The 26,677-nt window shown below is 34.1% G+C and overlaps 1 protein-coding gene across 1 annotated transcript in view; it reads left to right on the top strand.

Moving 5' to 3' along the window:
* The first annotated feature begins 1,529 nt into the window (after positions 1 to 1,529).
* LOC143919535 (uncharacterized) overlaps positions 1,530 to 26,677 on the top strand; it is a 158,979-nt gene continuing 133,831 nt past the window's right edge. Inside the window, exons 1-2 of the mRNA XM_077441891.1 lie at positions 1,530 to 1,615; positions 2,958 to 3,105. The gene's annotated coding sequence lies outside the window, so the exon portion shown is untranslated. The remainder of the gene's footprint in view (positions 1,616 to 2,957; positions 3,106 to 26,677) is intronic.

A 26,677-nucleotide genomic window follows, 5' to 3' on the forward strand; every position in this document is an offset into this window, starting at 1 on the left:
ATCTCCTTCAATTTTGATTTAAAATACACGATAAGGAGAGGTTCATGTATTGTGTAGCTGTTACATAATTTTATTTAAAAGCAAAATAAACATAAAGTTTTCTCTTAAAAAAACCTTTTGTAGTCAGGTCAATGAGCTGTGTTTTTCTACATTTTATATACACTTGAACACTGATAAAGAAATGATTTCATATTCAATCCAACGTGTCATTTAATTTCGGAAAAGTATATTTCGCCTTGAAATGAAATCTTTTTTACTAGCCTCTCTTATGCAAACTTTTGTTGTGATTTTTTATAATTTTTAATACATACATAATTGTCAAATTAATATATCTGATTTTTAGCTAAATCAACATAGCGTCAAAAACAATTTAATTTACCTAAATTTGCTAAGCAGAACCAGTAAAAATCTTTGTTTTCAATATTCGCCGTCAAACATTATATGTACGCACCACAGTTTGAGAAACAATGCTATATTGAATTAAACTGAGGGTCTCGGAACTGGAGTAAATTACCCCAAATTGAGTAAAAATGGAAATCTTGTTGGTAATGAAGGCTCAAACCTATCTTATATAATACACACTTTTCATATTTACGACTGTATTCTCCCCGGACAAACGGATTCAATAAACAATTATGAATATAAACGTTCATTGGATTTTCCGGAACCTGTAAAATTTAATAAAATAAATTATTTGCATATTATTATATACTAGCTGCATTACATGGCTTCGCTCGGTATTTGTAAAATAAACCGCTTAAACATGACTAATCTAATAGTAAATATTTTATTAAATTTATTTGAATAGTTTTATTTTATATAAATTTATTTGAATACTCATTTGTTTTTTTTATTAAATTGACTGTCACGAACAAACAAACATATGTATATAGTAAGTCTACGCCTCTTGCGCCCCCTGAGAATTTGCCGTCTAGCGCTACGCCCCCTGCGCCCCTCTGAACCTTTGCCGTCTAGAGCTACGCCTCCTGCACCCCCCTGAACCTTTGCCGTCTAGGGCTACACCCTCTGCGCCCCCTTGAGCATTTGCCGTCTGGGGATACGCCCCCTGCGCCCCCCTGAACCTTTGCCATCTAGGGCTACGCCCCCTGTGCCCCCCTGAACCTTTGCCGTCTAGGGTAATCAGCGCCTAATCGAATCAGCGCCAAAATCGAATCGGCGCCTATGAATCGAAAAAAATATAAATCGAATCATTTGTTCGATGACGTCACGGATCTATGAACGAACGAACGAAGGATACATATGTACCTACAAAGTCTCTTTCCAAATTATATATTAGTTACTGTATTTTAACCACCTACATGTACATACATTAAAATCACACCACAACAAACACTTTGATTAAGTAGTATACTTTGCAAACAAAGTAGATATATTCGATAAATTCACTAACACACATTCAACTAGTATTTTACATTTGAGAAGTCCATGACGGTCGTTTTTCAACAGACTACCGATCGAATAATGACTGTACCAAACCGGGCCGACAAGCCTGGAGAGGCTGCGAGGCCGTAGCTATCCAGTGCGGCACGGACCGCGGTCGTGTGTACACGCGTCTAGAGTTTTCCCGGAAAATTCATCCATCGCTTTTCTCGTGGTCTGTTGACATCGCGGTTTTTTTCATCTCACACGTGCGACACACACACACACATACATCACTACATATACATTTAGGTATACGTCAGCACCTGAGCAGGTTAACGTGCCGGAACTAATTCGCAAACTTTCGTCGTCGTTTTGTTGGACACGTGTCTTCGGATAAGTTTTAATCGTGCGTGCTCGTTGACAAATATCGGAGTTTAGTTGTGTTTTATTTTCGTTTATTTTTTCGCTGGCGAAAATCGTGTTCGATTCGCGTCTCTGTATATATGTACATAGTGCTGTCGGTAGTGGGTTGGGTGACATTTTTACTGTGTTGCAATTTTTGTAAACATACCCATTCAATCGTCGCAATTATTTGGCGGTTTTATAGTTCGTTTTTTATGATGCTTAAATTCTGTATAATATTTTAAGTACAGCATTGTTTAGATTATTATGTTAAACGTCAAAAGTTTCCAACGCGCTATAGTGGAGAGGAATAGGAATATACGCTCGATACAAACACGCGGAAATTATCAAATGTAATAAAATAACTTTCGAATATGTTTCAAAGTACATATGTATTCTAATAATAAATATATTTTTTGATTAAAAAAACGTTAAATATTAACAAAGTATATGTATAATTTTAAATCGATTAATCGCTCAAAATATACACTAAAAATATGAACACATATTTATTTAAATTTTTGATTGCGCATTTTCATGTACGAGTCTTTAATATCATTTCATATTGAAATTTCCATCATAATTTGCATGTACATACATATTTCCAAAGGCATAGATTAAGTGAATTAACTTATTATCTCAAAGGATTAATTGCTACTGAATAATCTATTTAGATATTCATTCGTTTTAAATATCAATTTGTTTATATCACTTTGTATAAATGTGGTTTTGTTTGAACGATTATTCTTGTGCAGATCTGATTTGAAGCGCTAGTTTTGTTTTTAATTTAATTTTGTGGGTAATTTGGACTATTATATTTGAATTCGTCGTACAAGTTTGTAAATGAGGAATGTGTAACAACAATAAAAAAATGTTAATAATGATGATGAATGTGGAACGTGTCGGGGTACCGTGACGTTGCGTCCTTGCCTCCGCCCGGTTCAGTGTGACGTTACGAAACTTTCAATTTCGTAACGGACAACGTCTTTCGAAACTTTCAGTTTCGAATTTATGATAATTTTTCACTTTTTACTTGTTTATTAATCATTTCAGCGTATATCACATTTTATTTCATTCACTTACTCATCTCACCGTTGTGTTTGACGTCATCAGATCGTTTGATTTTTTTTTGTCATCGAGCTTGTGTTTATGTTGTGATTGTTTTGTTTTAGATTTATTTTTACATGTGTGTGTGTGTGTGTTAAAACATAAATTTCAATCGTCCATTGTCTCCGCAGTGTTGTTACAAGACGGATTTCATTCAACGTTCGGAAAAGCACTACGAGAGATTTCAACGCCAGATTTTCGCAACCCGATGTGGTAAGTGGAAGACTTTGATAGTACTTACATAGATTGTCACACTCTTTTATCTGTTTTGCTTTTTGCCCCTTTTGTTCTTGTTTTCTTCGTTCGGTCTTTTGCTAGCGAAAGTCGTGCCTGCAGAGGAAATTGGATAACTTTGCAATTTGGCAATACCATGGTGTAGGTACGCGTCGAAATGCAGCCGACTTGCATTGCGGCAAAATTCACATTTACACATTCGTCGCGTTTGGCAACCCAATGAATTCCTGACGAAACGACTAACGAATCAGTAGTATTATACATACATATATGATATATGTATGTTTAAATTAATTGCAATTCCGGCGGCTTTTGTGGGTTTCACTGCGTTTCTCTCCCAACGCTAATAATGATGTTCAAACATTAAAGGCCAAAGTTTATCGAACACTAAAGTATAATAAAACGGTGTTCTGTTTCCTATCATACATCGTTTCTATCTCAACTTCTTACTTTACGTAACATACTCGTTGTTGTAAGATTACATCATGAAAAATAAACTGAGCTAAAATTGAAGGAGTCGATTTTTATTCAATTAATAGGTTTTATTGTAAAACCTAAGGAATCCGTGATAGAATTCAAGCGATTTCATGGTCACGCGTTCGTGCAACAAAGGACAAGGAAAAATCCATTGTGAAATTCAAGGATATCCTGTTTCAAACCCGACACTGAAAAAGACTCACAATACCAAAAAACTCATCGATTGAATACGCCATCAATGTTCATTTTTCAGTATTGTATTTCCTCATGATGATAACACAGATTGAACCTCCTTATTTTCAACATTGAACTCAAATAGCGTGTTTTTCAATTTTATAATCAAATTAAAATTTTCAATTTACAACATAAATTGAATTAAAAAAACTCAATAAACTTTTGTTAAACATTTTTTTCGCATTTAAAAGGTCAATTTAGATATGTATGTACATTGAGACTTTTGCTTTATTGAGAAGAATATAAATATTTACATATATGTATAGATATATGTACATATACATACATATATATATACGTTGATATTAGCGAAATAATAAATAATCTTCGCAGAAACGCACGTCTACGTAACGTAATTCAGGAGCAAACTCATTTCTATCATTTCACTTTTATTTTTGAAGACATTTTGAAGTAAAGTGTTGCACTATTGTTTGTCGGTGAATAGAGTAGTACATAAGGATGAGCTTACAAAAAAAAAAAAGCAAAAAAGGTCTTAAAGTGAGTTATTTATAACCATCACAAATGGGCGCAAACGCCATTCAATCAGTTGGGCCCAATTTTCTGTCATGGGACTGTGTATATATGTATATGTATATACATATAAATTAATCTATATAGATAAATTAATGTAATTGAATTACTCTCGTTCCTAATTACTAGAGTTCTACCTGTATTATTTTAATGTTAAAAATTTAGTGCCGAAGTTTAGTTTAGATTTTCGTTCGAAACTTCTAAACGAATTACAAGTTTAACGAACCTCTCTACAAGTACTGTTCCATATAATTTATAAGGTCAAAGTTTATCTTGAAAGGAAGCGTGAAAATATACATTTTGTCCCTATGTGTATAAATATATCCAATTTAATTATAATATAAATTTAAAGTACCTTTTAAGTTAATACGCACTATTTATATTTCACTTCATATAATATTTATTCGGCCTTAAATATTGAACGGCCGCCATTAGAGCGTTGACTTGCCGATTTCAAGTATTGCACTTATAGACACGATGAACATGCACCTATTTGAACTGTAGTGCAAATAACAACTCACACAGATATAAAATCGCATTATTATTCAATTAAAATCGCAATGGTTGGTAGTTTTCGCTCTCGGTCGTACAAAAATTGACAGTGTCGGCCTTGATCGAACGACTTGCATTCACTTTCGTGTCGACTCAAGCCCCAGATTGCGGCGCAAAACTCATTCCAATGCCTCGATTTTTTGCACTAGCCTCAAGTCTAGTGGTTTTGCCAATATTCGACGAACCCGTGGTGGAATCGGACCCCGGAGCGTAATTTTCCCCTTTACAGAATTTCGATCAAAATATCCGGGGCTAGATGGCGCGCGAGCCATAATGGAAAGGCGCTTTTAGTGGATCATATTCTTTCGCGTTTTTATTGCAAAATGTGGCGCACGAGAGATATGTACGGGCACGTATTTAAGAGGCTCAGAAGGATCACAATATGATTGAATATGCTGTTGGGTAGCGAAAAGTATAATAAAGGAAGAATGGAGAAGAAAGACTTGGGGGGGTTGTTTGCAAACGTACGAGTGTGTACGTACGAGCGGCGCTCTTTGTATGTGACTTTTTAGAATTCTTTGCGATATTTTAAATTCGTATGCAAAATTGTTTTCTGAATTGCATTCGCAATGCTATTGTTCGGTATGATAATAAAAGTGCTATTATGTTCTTGTCAATCTGCACCGACCGGTTTCTACGACCATTATGTATCTACTGTTCTAAAGTTTGGAATTACATATTACAATTTTTGATATCTAACTCAAATTTTAATTGTCTTTAACCTCTTATTACTATGAAAACTATGTTTTCAATTCAATAGAAATATTTTAATTAGTCACATTTCTTATTATAAATAAGTCATCGATTGAATTGCTCGCGATGTTATACATTGAGTAATATGTACAAACGTGTAAATACTTTTATACTTTTTTATAAATCATTTTGACCTTTTAAATACTTATCTAAAATACGTGTACGTACGTATCATTAAATGTCTATTACATTTATATAAAAATTCTTAGAATTTTCGATATATACATACATATGTACATATATGATATATGTATGACGTATGTTTGTATGTATGTATCAATATTACAAAGAAAAATGCGTATTGTTTGTTCCGTTCACAATTTTTCTTGGCAGGCACGCTTTTATGAAAATATTTATTTATCTAACATCGTATTACATGTGGAAGCAAACAATAATTACATTACATATAGAAAATAGCATCAAATATACATATTATACATACATACATACATATATGTAGATACGTTTTTTAATATCATTTTTTAAGATTAAATGTAAACAAATTTAAATGAATATTTGTGTTCACGTCTCATTCAGTCAAAATAAGATTTTCATAAGCATATTTGTATGTAATCAATTAAATATGGAACGCTGTAAGCTCAGCATATAAGAGTAGATATTTGAAACAGAAAACGTGGGTAAGAAGTATGAGAAAAGTAGTGCATATAGTAACGAAAGTGAAGAGATTAAAATGGCAATGAACGGGTCACGCAGTTCGAAGAATAGACGAAAGGTTGACAAATGAGTGCTAAATTGGTGATCGAGAGAATTTACATAAATGGGTAAAAGGAAGGCCGCAAGGAAGATGGGTGTACGAAATTAGAAAAATGTGTGGGGTCAGATGGATGAGATTTGCGCAAAATGAATGGAAGCGTGTTGAAGAGGTCTAAATCCAGCATTGGATGGCTGCAAATGATGATGATGATATGACGATAAGGAAAAAACTAAGATATCCTTCAACAACTCAACACACTGTACACTGCACAGTGTTTTTCCAAAAAAGAAAATATATTAACATTTATGCATCAAAATATGGTTTTAAATTGACAATTTGAACAACTTTTTGTGAATGTGTATTGCATATATATTTGTACATATGTATAAAATATGTAGTTCAAAGTTAACTTCATAGAAATCAAATTTCAATGTAATCTTTGCCTATACTACATATAGTCCAACTCAGTAGATTTTATTTTCTATTTTTAACTAATCTTCGTCTTCGAAACACCTTATTTCAGTCTTAATGAAGTGTAATTAGAGCCGACTTGTTCGCTCTAATTAAACGCGACGACTCGAAAGAGAACAAAATGCGTACCTTGACTAAGAGTCAGTACTAACTTCAGTCACACGAAGTGTAATATGTGTACGTATAAACAGTCAGCCCTACTATTCTAGTTTTATATAATGCCATTTTCATAAATTTACTTCTCGTGTGCATCATCAGCGGCAGAATAGCAGCTCAAATTGAACGTCGCGTCGACAATCCACATGAATATTGTATAATACGGTCGTGTGTAGTTGGCAGAGCAGTCCTTTTGCACCCGTAAAGGTACACAGGTATCCCATCTCTGTGTCGGGGCAAAATTAACGAAAATGTTTATTCTGCGTGTTACCTTTTTCGGGCGCAAGTTTCGTTTACAAACGTTGTAAAGTATTAAATTCGCGTCGAAGGATATCAAAGTGTGTTTTGCCTCTAATCCATTAGTCGCTCTTCAAACACGGCCTGAAGTTTAGCTAGGAGCGAATCCGGAGGATAACCGTAACGTTCCCGTTCCCGTTTCGGGACCCGGAACCTTAAACCGCTCGTGATTTTCCCAGGCGCATCTCTATACTGTGTTGGGCCACAAACCTTTTAGGGGAAAACTATTCCGATTAATGCAACTGTTACGGACAAAGACGGATTTCAAAAGGGTAATATATTTGTTTTCCGCTACAATTCACACTGAAAATGTGTAGCAAATGTATATAGTACTTTATATATAGTTACTTATATATATTTGACGATTTGACCCTTGAAATTTTAGAAATGCGGGTGGAAATGTGTAATATTTTATACATTTCCGTGTAAATATTTGACAATATATGAAAAGAGGTTTTCTTTGTGTGAATATATCCGTTTAAAATTGTATATCTTTTTTTTTCTTCACGTAATCTACATATGTACATATATCATATTTTACTTTGCTGGTGATTTAACAAACATTACATTTATAAATTAACTTAAAATAATCAACGAACTAATTTTCGAACCACTTCCATATAAAATTTCAGTGTGCTTGAATTTAAATTCAATGAAATTCGTTTAATAAAGGTCGAACTTTCTATAAATTATGTTTTTATTATAATAATTATACTGCTTGCATTCTCATGTAAGAACATTGAAATTTTTGTACGTAAATTTATATTTACCATGTAGCTTTTGCTTCAAGGTGACATCTGTGCACAAATTTGTACATATGTACTTTAAATAAATTTATAAGATTGCTATTATCCCTATAAATTAAAATTATATTCAAATAATGGTGACAAATAAGGGCCGATTTATTTGGAACCGTTTCAACAGAAAAATCAGATGAATTGCCAAACTCGGGTATGAATCTGGAGTCTCATATACATATATTCATGGTCTGGCTAACAGCACGAAGCTAGGGGTTGAACACATGAACCCCTCAGTTGATATCATTATAGGCTAATCACCGTGCTATGTTTACATTATTATTAATACAATAGAATTACATATTATTACTTCACATATCGACCATGTAATAATGCAAAAAGACCATAAGTGCAAAAATGGCAATTTTGAGTTAAGAACGTAATAATAGTAAGTGAAACGTAAAGGAGGTTTGTAAAAATACCCGTTACCATATATTTGCTGTGCAAAATCGATACACCACTAGTCCAGCAGCGTGTACAAGTGGTTAGCATATTATGCTTTCGAGCAAAGTGGTCATGGTTCGATTCTATTAGCTGTTGGCCAGACCTAGGTTTGTTACTTCAGGTGGATTGTTTCCTATCAGAGTTTGCCAATTTTTCTGATTTTCATTTAAACGATTCCTGTAAATTGGCATCTCCTTCCCAATCTCTCTTGCAAATCTCAATTTTTCAGCGTTCTGAGATTCGACAATTTCTATTATATAAAACTGCAAAATCTTCTCCATAGAAGTCACTGTGGATGATGTTTGTATGAACTCGCATTGTATAAAAATGCTTGTATTGATTATATTATTGTATTGTATCTGTATTAGTACACTCTTCGCTTTCGAGATATCTGTAAAGGCGAGTGTACATTATTTATTTAATAAAATATGTATATACATATAAAACAACCTTTCTTTTCGCTATTACAACAAAAAAAGCTGCAAACTTCAGTTGTTCAGTTTATATGTGTATGTAGATCGATATGCCATATTTTCTTTAATTCTATAAACTGTTCAAATATATATTCAAAATTCTATAATATTCATTATTCATCACAGGTATACAATTACCTTGAATACAATTCCTCGAAATAGCGTAATCAAATCCGGGCAGAAAACAGGAGTCTGAAATTTGTAATATATACGTGACCCAGTCAATCAATCACAAAAATAATTTAAACGAAATATATTAATATAATTCCAATTGCAAATACGTATTTGTGAAAGGTTTATAAGGTTTACAAGAATAATGTGAAAAATGCTTTGAATTTCAATATTCTAATAATTCAAACATATGAACAAAAAAATAAACATTTTTTATTCAAAAGAAAAGACGAGTTTCTTTTGTTTTTTTTTTCTAACAGAACATTCTAGTGGAAGCTTAGTTTCAAAGAACAAAAAAAAAACATTAAACGTGTAGGAATGTGATACGCGTATCGCTCAGGTATGTTTCCATCCAAATTTCAGTATATCATCGCTGCAGCGTATGCAACAATGCACATTAAACATTTAATTGATACATAAAGCAGTGTTTGAACTATATATGTACACACAAATATATATTTCAAACAATTTGCATTCATCGTTTGCTTACCATATTCTTGTTACGACTAGCTCAATACAAATGTTAATATGTATGTATGTATGTAAGTACGGTGCTCGTATAACGAGCACGTTATTAGCGAGACTCGTCTTTATAGTACGTTCATCCATACATTTATATGTACATATATAGAGTGGCACAACGCGGTAAACGTTCCTTTAATGAAATTCATATTTACTTTGTGGCGGTGGAAAAGTTAACATACATGAACGTGAAAATTGAGAGTTCCCCGCACGCGAGAGGAAAATTTGATTGATACAGTCAAATTTTTTTCATTATTTTCGTTCTAAATTGGATCGCAAATATTTGACCCGTTTAATTCAAGTGTTAATTCGTATTTGTAAATCGTTTTTCATTTGGATGTGAAAGTCGAAAGTTAAATTCGCGCCATAAAAGGTCGGCTCGTATTCGAATTGTAATGTCCCTTTTGATATTATTTTTATACATCCGGTATTTTTTCACTGCATCCATTTATCTTGCTCTCCGACGACCGCAAATACCCTTCCTGTGTGTAGGTTGTGTGTTTGGTATCGAATCTGAAATCGTCGAGCAACAAAAAAACACACACAATACTAGATGCTACGTCGGGATCGGGAGATTTATTCGTTGTTGCCTTTTGAATACACCCCTGTCGTTTTATCTGCAATGGGATGGGCTTTTTGTCGATGCCTGTGAAACTTTGCAAGCCAAAAGTGTCCAATTTCGCTATCTGCTCATTATTTTTTTGAGTTTTTATGCTTTGTGTACCAGCTTACTCCTTTGTGTGAGCCTCGGATTAATTTTACAACTGCCATTAACTTTATATATGTACTTGAAGTCTAATTTTTTATCAACACATACTGATTCATATACTAGGTGTAGTAATATGAATCAGAATACATCTCGTCCCTGTATACGGTCCCCTGATTTATTTTAATGTTTGAAACGCTAAACTGAACAATTTTGTATTACGAGTATCACTTTTGAGTTTTAATGGCGTGGTATATGTACATATGCCTTTATACTAGATAGCGTTGATTTTGTGTACATCAAGCTTGATAAATACCCTAGAAACAAACATAGACTTTAGGGATGGGGTTTCCTTTCTCATCGATGAATATTGCAGGTATTAAGTTCTAAGTGGTGAACTTCAAATGGAAATTGACAACTAATTACAGCGCCCATGTGCGTTGTATGTATGGAAATGCTCTACGTTGACAGCTGATTAATTTCTTAAGACTTAAACTACATATTATATACATATGTATGTATATTTGACATATCAGTTTCTGAATGAGAGTGTGGGTCTTCTGTAACGCAAACAATTCACGGAATGACAAAACTTGGAACTGAATTTTTAGTAGTGGTATTGTTTCTTGTAACTGATTATGTAATGTTTGTTATTTTTAGCGACTGTAGGCTTTATAGAGTATGGTTGACAAATGTCACTGAATATGAAGAAGACGGTATCCTTCAGGCACTAAAATATGGGAAAAAAAGGATAAAACGTGGTGTCAACGAAGGCCAGATATATTTTTACATATTATTTCATATTTATGAGAATATTCTTCCGACGTGCTAAAACGCTAACAATTTTTTTTGTACGCACGTCTACTTTGAAATGTTGGCTCCGTATAGCCCGGGCTTAACGAATGCTCTCGAGACTGTCGTGCATTATTCTGCGATAGTTAGCCAAGATTTTTACGCAACACGAGAATAATAATGTCGAGAATGTGGCAGGTGAACGGTGCAGGTATTTATTTCGAATCGCGCGACCTTTAATGTAATAATGTAGCGAGCCGGTCGGGTTTCGCGCTTATTATTGCCGACGCGTTCAAATATTTCCCCGATGACAAATGCGTCGTCTCTCACCTGTGCGCGACGAGGCTCTTCCATGACTAACAGGATGCTGCGATAATCGATCAATTAATGACTGTCGAGGTATTTTTTTTTCAAATTACGCACTCTCAATGGAATTATGTTGTCTACGTAGTGGTCTGGAGTAGTTCTCGCCGTCATGCCATGAGAATCGGAGCGTTCGTGTATGCAACTTTGTGTTCACATCGGTCGATGTGTCAACAACCTTTTCGATGTGATGGAATTATTGTTCTTTACGTGATGTATGCACTCTTCGATTTTTTATCGTATATATACAATATTATATATGTATGTGTGTGTGTGTATTTTTATTTTTATTTAATATTCATGGCGTGGGGCTCAACGGAACTTGGTCGTTATGCTCCCATACGCCGTTATACGATGTGAAGGTAAAAGGCAGTGAAATTTCGAAAATAATTACAAGACGTGATAGTACATATTTGATTTTTCGATACATATTTCGTGTAATTTGTATGGAAATTTAATTTATACAATTGTCGAATAATTAGTATGATTAATTATATTTTCTTTCATATGTTGGAAGTTCACATGTTATATTGATGTCATTCTTTAATTTAAAATTACATACATACAGTGTATAAGTATGTAGTAAGGATCCAAATATCGGTACGTTTTTTCACTTAAAACAATTTATTTACCGACAATTAGCCTGCATTTAAATTATTAATATTTTATGGTAATTATTGCTTAAATAAATCGATATCGGTTCTACCAGTAGTTTTTTTTCGGTAGTGCCCCGGTAGTGACCAAAGTCAATATTTTCGGAATCGCTATTATGTATTTAGTTAGTCTTTTATACAAATAATCATAATCATTAATTTTATCAAAATTGTATAAATATATACATATGTACATACATATGTGTAGAACATGCGGAATTGTTGTTTGGCTTTAATGTTGAAAAATTATATTATTCTTGGGTTTTTTTTTATTTAAAATGAATCATATGTACTCTTCGATAAGGAGTGGCTCTTTTTACAAGCTTTTTATTTGTTATTTAATTGTATTGTCAAAAAAAAGACTACAGCATGTATTCAATTATAATTTCCTTATATAAATTTTGAAATACATATCTATATAAATAATTCAATCCGGAACTTTATTTTATGAATTTGTTGATCGTCTTCATAAATGAGCGATTTTTCCATCGATTGGAAGCTTCCATATACATGCATATGTTTTTGTATTACAATTTTAAATTTTAAAGGTGAGGTTTCGATTTTTAAAAAATCGAAACAATCCGAAACTAACTCTTTTTTATATACTGATTAAAATGTTTCAAATTGAAATTAAACTTATTTTCATGTAGTAGTCTTAATATTTTCAAGCTATTAATGAATCCAAAATCCATTTTGCAATAGCTATGTATGTACATGCATATGTAGCTATTGCAAAGTGAAATTAGTATATTTGTATTTAATTTCATTGAATAATGTTAGCTTGCGTATAAACGCCTAACGTAATCATACATCATTTATGATTATATGGATATATGTACATGTTCCTAATGTGCAAAAAACTTCACAGCGAATCGAGGCGTAATTATTTATGCAACGATCAATTGTACAACTGATCTCACTGGTGGCTTAGGCGAAATAAAAAGAACTAAGAAAAAAACTGGATATTCGTCTTCCAGGTAAATTTACCTGCGGGCGGGTCAACGATGACTTTACTCGTTTCGAAGGTCAAACGTGTGTATCAAAAGACCATCGTAGAATATTCGTCGAGTTTCACTTTCTTCTATTTCCATTTTTTTCCGTCTTCATTTTCACTCCGAATGCCGGAACGAACAATCGGCCGAATGCAAATCTGCCGAAACGGGGTCATCGCGTATCGAACGTGCCAAAGAGGCGTAAGCGCCACACTTTAAATCCGTGTGAGATTTCCGCCGTCGCGTTATTGTTCAATATTTCAAGGCCAATTATCGGCTTTTTGTCCGAATTATTCGTGGCATTTGGGAAAATCGTGGTTTTTTTGGTGCCGTGCGGTCATCATCATCATCATCATCATCATCATTGAAAGATCTCCCTCGCGATGAGCTGGAAATGTTAACGATCCTGTTGCCTTACGTGTGTATGGGCATTCAAATGCGTTATTGAATTTAGTTAGTGGTTCTTGTAAATGACTTTCGTCGCGGTCCGTTCATACGTCCTAGATGACTGTGAAATTTGTTATTAGTTCGCTCTGTGTATGTTCAATGTTTTTCAATGATTTCGACTTAAGTTTAAATTGAACAAGTATAACGAGCGTTCCGGGTGTGCTTCTCGTATTATAACGTAATTTTAAAGTTGTTTCATTAACGTTGCACAAAACTTCGTCTTGCGAAAATGCCACGTTGATTTCTCTGTTATCACGAAGCCGTAAAATTTGGTGAAACAACGCACAACTTTTTCCGTAATCTATATTAAAGCTAACTTTAAAGTTTTCAGAATAACATTGTTGAAGAGTTTCAATTAATCCAAGCAAACTAAATCGTATGGTTATTTTTAATATAAAGAGAGGTTATCATACGTCATCGCTTAATATTTAGATGACGACGCTTCATCAATTGAAGTATTGAATTCCCTACCTTAAATTTTAAACCAACGACGTATAGCGAATCCTCTCTAGAAATTTAAATTCGTTCAAAAAACGCGATATAAAATAACGTCCTGCACCAGTGATTATCATCCTTTTTACACTTTGCGGACCAGTGAGCATTTACCCACTGCTACATGGAGAGGATTTTGACTAAGCGACGATCTATTCTCACTCTTATAGTGCTGTGAGCATTCTGGAGCTCATTGCTCGTCTTCGAAGTTCATTTCTGTTAGTTGTTAGCTGGAACTTATTAGTCGCGACTTAATACTTCGGGGACTAAACACTAGCTGTTTTGAGAAACGGGAACGGGAACGGGAACAGGAATTGTATGCGTTATTGTGGCATTGCAACGCATGCCAGGTTCAGCTAGTATTCTATAAAAAGATATAACAGATAAATCATCATCGTCATATACAGCCACTAACCATCCACTGCTGAATGAAAGCCTCTCCAACACGCTTCAATTGTCTCTATTTAGCGTAGCTCTCCTCCATCTCACCCCACACATTTTCCTAATTTCGTCTGCCCATCTTCCTTGCGGCCATCCTTTCACCCTTTTACATTCTCTCGGGTACTATTCTAGCACTTATTTTGTCCATTCTCCTAGCAGATATTCTCAATATCTGAATATCTTAAAATGCCATAACTTTTTTTTCTGAAATAATTGACATTTTTTTTGTTCCTAGACAGGATTTAAATATCGCTCAGAATGAATTGCCACAATTTCGCGCTCATCAGCCTCCGGCTTTCACGATTGACGGATGATATACTTATGCATTGTCCCGCACAGCGTTTCTGCTTCATTTACTTCGGATAATGTTGGCGCCGCTGTAGTTTGACGCGTGTCTCTCTCTCCCCCCCCCCATCCCCTTTCGTTCCACAGAACGCTTTTCTTAATTGAAAATTCGTCACCGGAGCTGAAAACCGGGATGGATATTAATTTTTCAGAGTGCTCTCGCTGCGTCATTATCGGCTTTAATAATTTTATATTGAACATCTCTGAGCCGGTGCCGCCGTCGCCGCTCGCTGTGCGCAAACGAGCGTCTCGTTTCAAAAGTAAATGGTCCATTCAGTCGCCCTCATAGTCTTCGGAATACTTTTCGCGGAGAAGGAGAACACCGTGTCGTAAAATGATTTATGGGTGCCATCGCCATCAATTAATATCACAATATCTTTTACGATGCCACTTTATTCAATAAAAGCTTCATTTTCGCTCCGACGCAATGTCGTCTTCTTAACAGTCGTGAGGAGATGCCCGAACTTTTAATCCAATATCTTTTTAAAAGAGAATATATTAATAAAATGCCGCTATGGAAATTCCTCGGCACCATGATATTTCATAAGAACGGCGATGAATTTAATAAAAATCGTATTTGCGTAAACACACGTACATATGTACATGTAAACGTAGACTGAATTTTTTAATATGTTGCCTACGTACAAATACAAATCAATATTATAGACGTACATACATATATTCGCCAGGAAAAATGCTGGTTTGTGAAAATATACGGTTTTAGTTCAGTTGCAGATCAATAAGCATTAAGGGATTAACTGACGAGCGAACATTTGCCTAGGCTTTTATGGCTTTTTTTTGCAATAAAATACAAACAAAGTACACGTATATAAATAGTAGATTTATATTCATTCATTGAATATGTAAAATGAATGCATTCATTTAATTTAAAAATAGATTCTTAAATATTCATTGTTATCATATTCATTTTGTTGTTCTATTCAACATTGAATAATTAAATTGGATGCTTTTTTGATGAAAATTTTCAGTCTAAAATGTAAATTTATTTCACGTGTATATAAATTATTCATTCCAATGTCAAAATATTTATTTTGTTTATAAGAATATTTATGTACATACATATGTTCATTGCATAATTATTATTTTAAAAATCATTTATTATTTTGAATATCAGCAACATATGTACATATGTAGCTTAGTGGCGTATAATGCTAACAACTGTGGGGTAACGGGTGCGAGCCTTGATCCACTGTTGCTGGCCAGACCTTGGATATATGTACAGTCATATGTATATGTATGTGTGACTCCATGGAGATCGTTTCCTATCAGAGTTTGCCAATTTATCTAATTTAATTGTTGAAACAGTCCTTGCCAAATTGTCCTCGTTTGTCACCATTATTTGAATTTAATTTCAAATATATAATGATTTTATTAATATAGTACATACGTACATATGTACAATGTACAGGCCATGATTTCGCCTTCAAGCAATCCCCTAATGATACTTTTGTAAAAAATAAATAAAAATAAAATCATTCTGTCACTCGATGAAACATCTATTATATATCAGTTTTTACATTGAATAACAGGCATTTCTAGCACTAAAAAGTTTTTTAAAAACATACCTCTTCTATAATTTGTATATAAAATTATTATTTTGAATAAAAATACAAATAATTTTATTTTACTACCGCCAACTATGTTTAAAACTAAAAACTGGATGAACATCAGGCACTTTTCAGAAAATAAAATTTCAAACGCGTCTTAAACGATATTTTTGCACCATCGTAATGGCGGAGGATCCATTTACTTATATTGATGACCAAAATGATCAATATGGTACTTTCCATTACTTAGTATGAATTTGTCAAATTTTGACACTTTTTACATTAATTAAGTTAAGTTAAGTTAATATATAAATAGCATATACGTAAATACACATTTAAAAAGTACATATTACTATTTATATAGAGTCTAGACAATTTATTGCGAATCCTACGGCACGCGTGCTATTGGCGCTTATCCCCAATATTGGCTCATCTCTTAACGCCAATAAATAGCTTATCACATAAGATATTTTACTGCTCCGTTGAAGTTTTAATACGAGCTAATATTTGGAATAAGCATGCCATAAGGTCAACATCGCTGGTCTAGACGGTTTTTTGAATTATATGAGCCGTTATATTGGAAAGTGGCAGAAGTCCACTTATCTTCATTTCGAGAAATATTTCTCAAAACTTTCAATACAATGTTTTACGTTTAACATTATTTAAAAATACCGGTGGCCTGTAATACGTTTATTCTGCATATCGATTTTCTGGACATATCGAATAGTGAATTAAGTCAAACAGAAATAGTGTTTTTGGAACTGAAAATTGGACTTTAAAATATAACTGCTCATATGTACGTATTTTTTAATATTTTTGTAGATCATTCTAAATTAAAAATGAATGGCCGTTTATATTGATACATAATATATTTATTTTATATGTAACATAATTAAATTATATAAATTTTTAGAGTCGAGTAATTAAGAATGGATTTTTAAATTAGCTAAATAGCTAAAATTATATAAATAAATATACATGTACATATTAAAGCTATTTAGTGATGTATGTATGTATAGTAGTGCTTTTATTTTAATTAAGATATTAATGAACACGTTTTCATTGATATATTATATTTGTATGTATATGTGTATATTGGTATGCGTATTTATAATTCGTACGTAGGAGTATACGCTATTAATTAACCGGTAATATACGAGTGTGAACCTCTTTCGTGATAAATACAGCGACTAACCTCTAATCCGTCTCATAATAAAAATAATCCTCTAATCCATCATGCCAGACCCGCTGGAAACGTTTTCGCGCACCATTTTTCTCCGACGGCCTGACCTTCCCGGGAAAAAATCCCGGGATCAGACGCATAATGGGCGGCGGGGCATACGCTCGAATTAATAAATGACCCACCTGCTCTCCAAAACACACACACGCATATGCGACCTAATGGGCTTTTCCTACGCGAACTGATACATAGATCTGCCAGAGTTGAGTTTTCCGTGTACATATGTGTGTCTAGCGAAAAATTCTAAATGATGATAATGATAGTAATATCACATGATTATTCTGTCGCGCGTGCAATTTTCAGGTCGTGATTCGTGTTTTGCTCAATCTTTCCACTTTCGCTGTCACCCATACGAAAACGAGACGGAGTAATTTATATATTTGCATTATTTTTGTGTCGCTCGTTGCGCAATGGTCGTTAAGTTTTTCCTTGGCGTGCGAAAAACTTCGTGCAAACAGCGACCGGAAACAAGGTTAAAAACTTAAATATTATTTTTTGCAAATGTGGAAAGTATCGTTGTGAATAGTTTGTTGACCACATTGTCATGCACTTCTACTTCTTCGTAATGGAAATTTTATATTCAAATTGTATTTTACTTGGCTGGCTATACCCGGATACTCTACTAAAGTATATGCATTGGCATATGAACTTTCTAAAATCGACTGTCTTTGCTTTCTTTGCACTTCCGTATTTGTTTTGATTTTTCTGTCGTGTTTATACGATAATTGGTCCATAGCATTGGCCGAGTTCAAAGCCGTGAATTTGTTTTACACCTGCATCTGAGTCATTCAGATTTAGATTTGATTTTTATCGTGAAATATGAAGATGAATAAGAAAAGTCTATCTTTTCATACAAATTAATTTAAAAAATGTTTCCGTACTGAATTAGCATTAATCTATCGATGGGTTAGTGCAGTGTTTCTCAACCTGGGTCCACATGGAATTTGTAGATTCTGGGATAATTCAGGTTTTTTATTTCAATTAAATTCAATTTATGTATAAACATGAATTATTCCAGCATAAAAAAAAAACGTAAAATTCGATATAAATTCAAAAGTGGCCATTCAATATCCGTGCACTAACCCATCGATATGTTCTCCAATGCATCATTTCTTCAACAGTTCTAATTATTGTACGATGTTTTGCTACTTAATTTAAGGCATTATAATTTTTCAATAACATATGCCGCGAAGCTTGCCTAAAGGCTGCAACGAGTTTTGATTCTTCACATTATATTTTCTTTTCATTATATGTAGTAGTTCGAAAGCTATCGTTTTACATACATACCAAAATATTTGATTTTATTTAATTATTATAACTTCGTATCCTTTGCAATTCCATCACCAGATAAAAAACTTTTGACAGTTGTGTGCAAACGGCGTTTGGCCATAAGACGTCCTGCCGCGCATTTCAAAATTTTAACTATATTTAATACTATATGATCTGTTAGTGAATTAAAATTAAAATGTATGTGAAATTCTGGAAAATTGTAATATAATATTTATATGAGTTTGAAAAAAGAAACTGTTTACTTAATAACTGATGAAGTTATTAATTGAAGAGTTATAATCACTTATAAAGGCAAGCATCTGATAGCCGGCTATCATCACGTCAATCTGACAGTCGATTCTGATGATTTCGTTAGTTTTAAAATTTTCTAGCGATATGTCGAAGACATTTGCATACTTTAATTAGAGCTAACCTCCGCATGTCGGTAAAATATTAAAAAGTTTGAATGATTAGAAGTGGTTAAAAATCAACTCACAAATATTGCGCCATGAACACAGTCAACTAAATAAAACTAATAAAAGTCTTGTAAAAATCAAAATCAAAATTATGTACTCATCATTTTTAATTAGCTACCAGCACTTTTTACGTGAAGTGTTAATAATCATTTTAGTTTGATAAGTGTTGATTTAACAATTAGTTTTTTTTACTTTATATTATCTTGGCAATCTATTGATCTTATCTTAAAATTTACATAATTAAATATCGACAGGAGTTGGGAGTTTTAATTTTTTGTTATTTTATATATGTCTATACTATATACATATGTCAGTTATTCAATTGAAAGTTGCATTGGTCGTGGAAAATTTTCAGCAACTTGCACTGGTTCTAAACAATTAATGTTGACATATTTTGCAACTGTCTACCTCAAAAAAAAAATACAAAAATGTTTTTTGCGTGTCGCATTGGACATTAGACCGTTTTTGCTTGCGTTTCAGCGTGCCTAATTGCTGGCACACTTTCGTGTGAGCCAGATGGCATCTCGTACACTTTTTACAGCTGAGCCAAAACGCTTGACGTTCACTTTCCAGGCGCAACTATTCAAATTGTTTACTTTCTACGTGCGTGCACACTGTATAGGTAAATACGCACCACTCTAACACTACCTCGCATATTTCTAGCATTAAATCATACCATTTTTTTTTTGTTTTTATTTCACCGCTACAATTGTCACAAAGTGAAATTTTCTCAATGATTACCTCCTACGGCGTGTAGATAGGTGTATAAGTGACATTAAAGTGATAAGTGTGACTTTTTTCCGGGGTCGGTTGCGGGTCGCTGGGTTTCGGGGGCGACACATCTGTTGCGGTCGTCGGAAAATTGATGAAAAATTTTAAAGTGACACAAAGGAAAACTTTTCGGGCGATTTGGCCGAGAGTAGCGTCGAACCGAAAAGACGTCGGCTAATCGACCCTAAACTTTTGCGCGGCATGAAAAAAATAATAAAAAATGTTTTCGAAAGTAATTATGGCCTTGTGAGATACGGGACAGGAGATGGGGTGAGTTGCAGTGTGTGGGGGGGGAGGGGAAAGAAAAGTGGAGGAAACAGTTGCACGTTGTAAGCGGGTGTGAAAACTTATTCGTGAAAATCTTCCGGTCTGCGTGCCAATTCCTATGTCCGCGCATTCTTACATGTGTTTACCTGAAAAAGATTTTCGCATTTCGTATTTTCGCAGTGTTTCTTGACGGATTTGGATCACTTTCACGATGGGCATTCCGAATAAATTAATAATAACGTATGCTAGGTTTCAATCACTGTTGAACTGTTCAATTCATAAGCAACAGCCGAGATTGAAATGACGCTATTCATTAAAATATTCAAAGTTTATTTGTTGGTTTTAATTATTAATTCAAATTTATTGCTTTCATTACTTTCGGCCCACGCTGAGTTTAATTTATACAAGTATAAATACGCACTTTGAATTGCACGTCTCCTTTTACTTTTTATTATTATCGTCTTAGTCTCTTTGACTATCTCACTTTTGCCTTCGTTTGTCGCGCTTTTTTTCAGCCCATTCGTCTTTGCGACTTTACTATAATACGACAACTAAGTCTCTATGATTTCTTTTGTGTTTTGCCTTGTATTTTACGACTCGTGCGCTCTCTCTAATTTGCGACAAATAGGTTTCATTACGAGTCTGTGCTATTTTAGTTTCATCATTCAGTTCAACGTACGATCTACGTAATTAATATATTAGAACCTTTTCAAAGAGAGGTAACGATATATTGCCATAGATTTCAAATTAAAAAGAAATTCGACTCGTAAATTTATGTCATATTTGAAAAATCCATTTGTTTTTCTTACCAAAAATGTAATTTAATATTGGTTATGTTTTCGTATACATATACATAGAATCAGATATGGGGGCTTTCATATGAAATTAAGTGTTACGTAAAAAAGATATTGACGTTCGGTTCTTAGTTGGAATGAGTGAAGTTCAATTATGTTTACCTTGTTGTATAATAAATGCGTGTGAAAAAATATAAATTGAATTTACACAACCTTCGTTCAACTGTGGGAAATATGCGGCAGCGATTCACATTACCAGACGAGGGGGGTTGACACACAGAATTAGTTATCGAAGTTTAAACCCATCAAACCCGTATAAGACCAGAGCGGTCGTTCCGCCGGAAAACCCACCCGGGAAAACCAACTTCCGAGCGCATCAAAACTCGCCGAGTTTTCCAACGACGACGAGAAGAGTCGTACGAAAAGTTTTTGCGGTCTGCTTTTACAATCGCCTCGTCTCTTTTTACGATTGAGTTTGAGTTTTTTCGTACTCGCCTACGCCGCTAAAGACGACAAGACATTCTCATTAAAAATCTCGCTTTTATCAACGGAAAAGATGTGTATGATTTGTGAACATTCCATAAATATAAATTGTTTTATCTATTTTTAACTTTTTCAATATCCGCCGACTCAATGTCGCATGTAATGACACATTATGAAAGTTGCTTCAATATCAACCTTGTAGTGATATGCGAGAAAGCGATCTATCTTTTAGGAAGGTTATATAGCTTTTTGTAATGATATTTTTATTTGTATTATAAAAAAATGTGTCCTTAAAAATTACAAATGTTTGAATTTTATAATCCGTACTTTGAAATGGAGTATTTCGACTTCAAAAGTTGTAAAGTTTATTAATGTAATTTATTTGTTGTCAACTCGATTTGAGCATCTCCTCGACATACTTTTGCGTCGAGCGTTTAATGTCATCTCGAGTGTTGGTTCACTTTTTTTTCTCGTTTCGTTTTATTACAATTTTGGGTATATTCTAGAGACGTTTTTACTCTCGCAATACTTTAAATAGTGATATACGTGACCGGAATGGACGGCCAAAAGCTGGGCGTTCAAGTAACGATTATTTGATTCTTCGTCGCAGGCAATAAAAGAAAGGGAAATGCTAATTTGCGAGAAATATCTGTTTTTCATTCAAAATAAGGGTTCACCAGGGAAATTAGGGCAAAAGAGAACGCCCGTCAAAGGTCGTGCTTGTGAGTTTGAAAACTTCCATAATACTCTGCATACGTATGGAGAAAATTTGGGGCAGTTTGGGTCTTAAACGTGATTCAAATTTTTCTTTATTTCTCAAATTAGCCAATTTTTTTTATATAATGACAGATCAAATGAAAAGTACTACCTGACCTTAGTTTTCACGACTAATTTGGAATTTAAATGCATCAATATTCCGTCATCGTCCAATTTTTGTTGCATATGGAAAGTTTCTTAGTCACCGAATTGATTATATTCCGTTTCAAATGACCTTCCAAGACTTTGAAAGATCACGAACGGAGTAGAAGAGTAAAAATCGTTACATTTTCCAATTCAAATTCGGCACAAATGAAATGTGAAAAATTTTAATGTGTGAAACGAATCGCTCCCTTCGAATGATCTTCGACAAACTTTCAGCCGTAATCTCTGAAAATTTCGTGCTCAATCGGATGAAATCATTGAAGCATTTTCCATCTCCTTTAAAGGAAAAGGTGAGAACACCCCCCTCGGGTATAATAATAATAATATATATTATCCTGTAAGCGTGTCTACTTCTTCGCTTGCCGCCTTTTAATAATCTTCATTAAACGACGAGGAGCAACACTTCGAGAGCTTCGAGGGTCTCACAGGTCAATCAATATACATATGTACAGGTACATATATACATACATATACCGTCGCGGTGCTTTCATCGCACGGGGTTTGAATTTGGCAAGATTGAGGTTTCCGTTTTGTGCGAAAGTTTCACTGCAAATTATGCACCCTGTCCGTCGAAATCAATTATGGCTATACGTGTAATAAATTAGTTTTGGAGTTTAGATCGAGTTTCCCACTTGGACGCTGTTGCAAACTATCCTTGTAGTATAGGTGCTTGTGATTAAACCGTCTAAACTTTCAATTAACCGCAAATTATTACTTCATTTTGACCAAACTATGCTTATAAATACCCTGTGGCTAAATAATTAACAACATCATATAATGTTTAATATCAATAAATTTTTAATATCATTTTTTCAATTATTTAATCATAATACTATTTATATTACATATAAAACACTAAAGTTTGTTCGTATGTATGTATGTTTGTATTTACCTACATATTTTTCGTCAATTTAATTAATAGTCGACAGTACATTGTTCTGACGTCATCCAACAAATAATTCGCTTTTTTCCGATTCAAAGGATTCGACGTTCCCGGGGGTGTAGGAGCCGAGGGCGAAGCCCTAGGGCCCCACCCCCAAAGGGGCGCAGACGCCGAAGATGGAGCCCTAAGGGGCGCAGACCCCGGGGGTGTACATATATTTTTTTATAAGAGACTTACTATATATGTTTGTTTGTTCGTGACAGTCAATTAAATAAAAAAAAACAAATGAGTATTCAAATAAATTTAATAAAATGTTTACTATTAGATTAGTCATGTTTAAGCGGTTTATATTACAAATACCGAGCACAGCCGGGTAATAAAGTTAGTATTATATAAAATGAATGTACATACACATGTATGTATATGTACATATAATAATATTAACTGAAAATCGCACGGATAATTTTACACCTAAATTTCCAAATTAGGCTAATAAATAAGTGAGCGGATGTGGAAAAAAAAATAGTATATAAATAAAAAATACAAAAGAATAAAACACTTTCTTTGGTGTCTATTTCACTTTATGTACATATGTATGTACATACGTATACAATTATACATGTATTTGTCTTAAAGTTTTTGCTTATTTTCTCAATTCATCTTGCAATTAATTAATTGAAGGTTGTATTTATAACATTCTTTCAATCTGCTATATAAAAAATTTTAATTAGCGAGCAAAATGTAAATTAATTTTTTCAATGTGTAGGCGAATCACTCTCACTATTAGGAAATCGCTTAATATGAATCTGTATAACTTAATAACGGTCAGTTTCCTGATTAATTTTCAAGTGCTTTTTTTCTCCAACTGACTCAATTTTAAATAAGCCTGGCATTTTAAAACATCCGGACTTAATTATTTTTTGTGCAGCAGAAAGCAAAGTTTTAAAAATTAACAACACATTTACATATTTTACGTTCTTAATAACGAGTTTACATGATACGAGGAACTCGGACGCTACCCATATCGTGGCAACAGGTGTTCCGACCATTTTAGGATGCTGACATCCAACCCGAGTATTACCTGGTTGACACGATATGAGTAACTCAGACCGAGTAACTCAGTCGTTTACCCGTAACGTGTCAACTATTGGTCCGACTGGTGGTCCGACTATTTTTGGCCGCTGACATCCGACCCGACTAAGTTGGACCGCGCTCAACTTGTCCAAGCTACTCGGTCGGGGTTACACTCATCGTGTCAACCCGGACCGCGTTGAAATTAGCTCGTCCAAGCTACTCGGTCTGAGTTACTCGTATTATGTCGACCCGGTGAAATGGTGATTATTCCACGACTTGGCTAAATTGAGTTATCAATGCACTTTTTTCTTATTTTAATATTCTATCAAGGCACACTAGTAACTTTTTTAAATTACTTCACATATTTTTGATAATTCAATATACAAAAAGTTAAGGCTATAATAAAGTTTCACTTTATTACATAGATATATACCAGGAAGCCCTAACAGGTTATTTTATAAAATAAATCGCTTTATTTCGAGAGGCTGCAGAACACGAAATTAACAATTAATTAGTTAATCCATAGAGACAGCTATGGATTTACACATTTTTGAATATTTTACATAAATCAAATTCAAATATCAGTGACAGTGGATGGGATGATTCTTGCCAATTTGATGGAGGAACCGTTTCAACAATGAAATCAGATAAATTGGCAAACTCTGATAGGAAATGATTAACTTGGAGTCACAGTCACACGTTGAAACATCAAAGTAGAACATCAAAGCCTAAAGAACTCATAATTGAAAAACAAAGAATTACACTGTTCGACACGAAAAATGGTTCAGAGGCGAGATATGACTTTTATTATAGATCTATGCCCAGTAAACACGAATCTATCTTTAAGAAAAGTCATATCTAGTCTCTGAACCAAAAAAAATCGTCATTTGTCGAACAGTGTTATCAATCGTATATTAAGTCGTCCTGATTTATTGCAATCTCATTAATTGGGACTAAAATAATGGAAATACAAATACGTTTATAATGTGACGTGTGATATTAAGTACATATTTGATCGTAAGTTTAAATTTTCTGCTTGGAGGTATTTTCCGGCAGTTTTCAATCTGTTTTGACGTCTCTCCTCCCCTATCCAGACGTTCAAACTGGCGCTAATAACGCGAGTAGTTAGCTGCGAGTACGCTAATAACACCCTTCAGTTATTCAAAATAACGAGCGCGTAATTAAAGAAGAGCCCACCCCCAACCTCCCCCCCATCGAGTCTCGGCTCTGCCGCATTCCTGCCATAATTAATTGTTCAAATGTAAATACTAGACTGGGGGGGCTGGCACGGGATGGGACTAGGAGGAGGGTGGTTGTCCCCAACAGCGCGGCGTCACCAACTCATCTGCTTATTCGGCTTTATTATATTTTCATTTAATTAATGTTACCGTCGCCGGCAACCGCGCTTTTAATCATCACTCCGGTTTCTCCCCCTTTTTTGCGAACCTCCACCAGAACCCGAATTAAGCCCTCGGAAGCGCTTTAACAGATGTTCTCGCCTAAATAGTTGAATAACTCGCGTTTCCGCATCCGAAGAGCTCTAAACGTCGACGCCTCTTCGTTCGTCGCAAAAATTTACTTTGGAAATTTTCAAGCTGAAACGATTGCGATTGTTTGAATTTTATTATTTTTGATTGAATTGAATGTATGTATGTGTTTTTTTGCGATCACTCGATGAAGATATTCTATATAAATCTTGGTTAGGTGATCATTCCGCAAAAAGCGATTTCACAAACGTCACTAAAATCTCGATCACGGAACATCTGGCACCCGAAAATTCCATCCATCGAGAGCTACCCACACGCACTATCATACTAACGAGAGCTCGAGTTACAGATTATTCGATATTCGAAAATTACGTAGAAATGATTGTCATGCGCGCGATCGCAATGTGCATGATATAATCCGTTTACGATAAATCTTATACTCTTAAATTAAATGGATTGTTTTAATGGGGGGGTTTTTTTTTTAAATGTTTCAG

This window comes from Arctopsyche grandis, chromosome 12, assembly GCF_051622035.1.
Source record: "Arctopsyche grandis isolate Sample6627 chromosome 12, ASM5162203v2, whole genome shotgun sequence".
Lineage (NCBI taxonomy): Eukaryota > Metazoa > Arthropoda > Insecta > Trichoptera > Hydropsychidae > Arctopsyche > Arctopsyche grandis.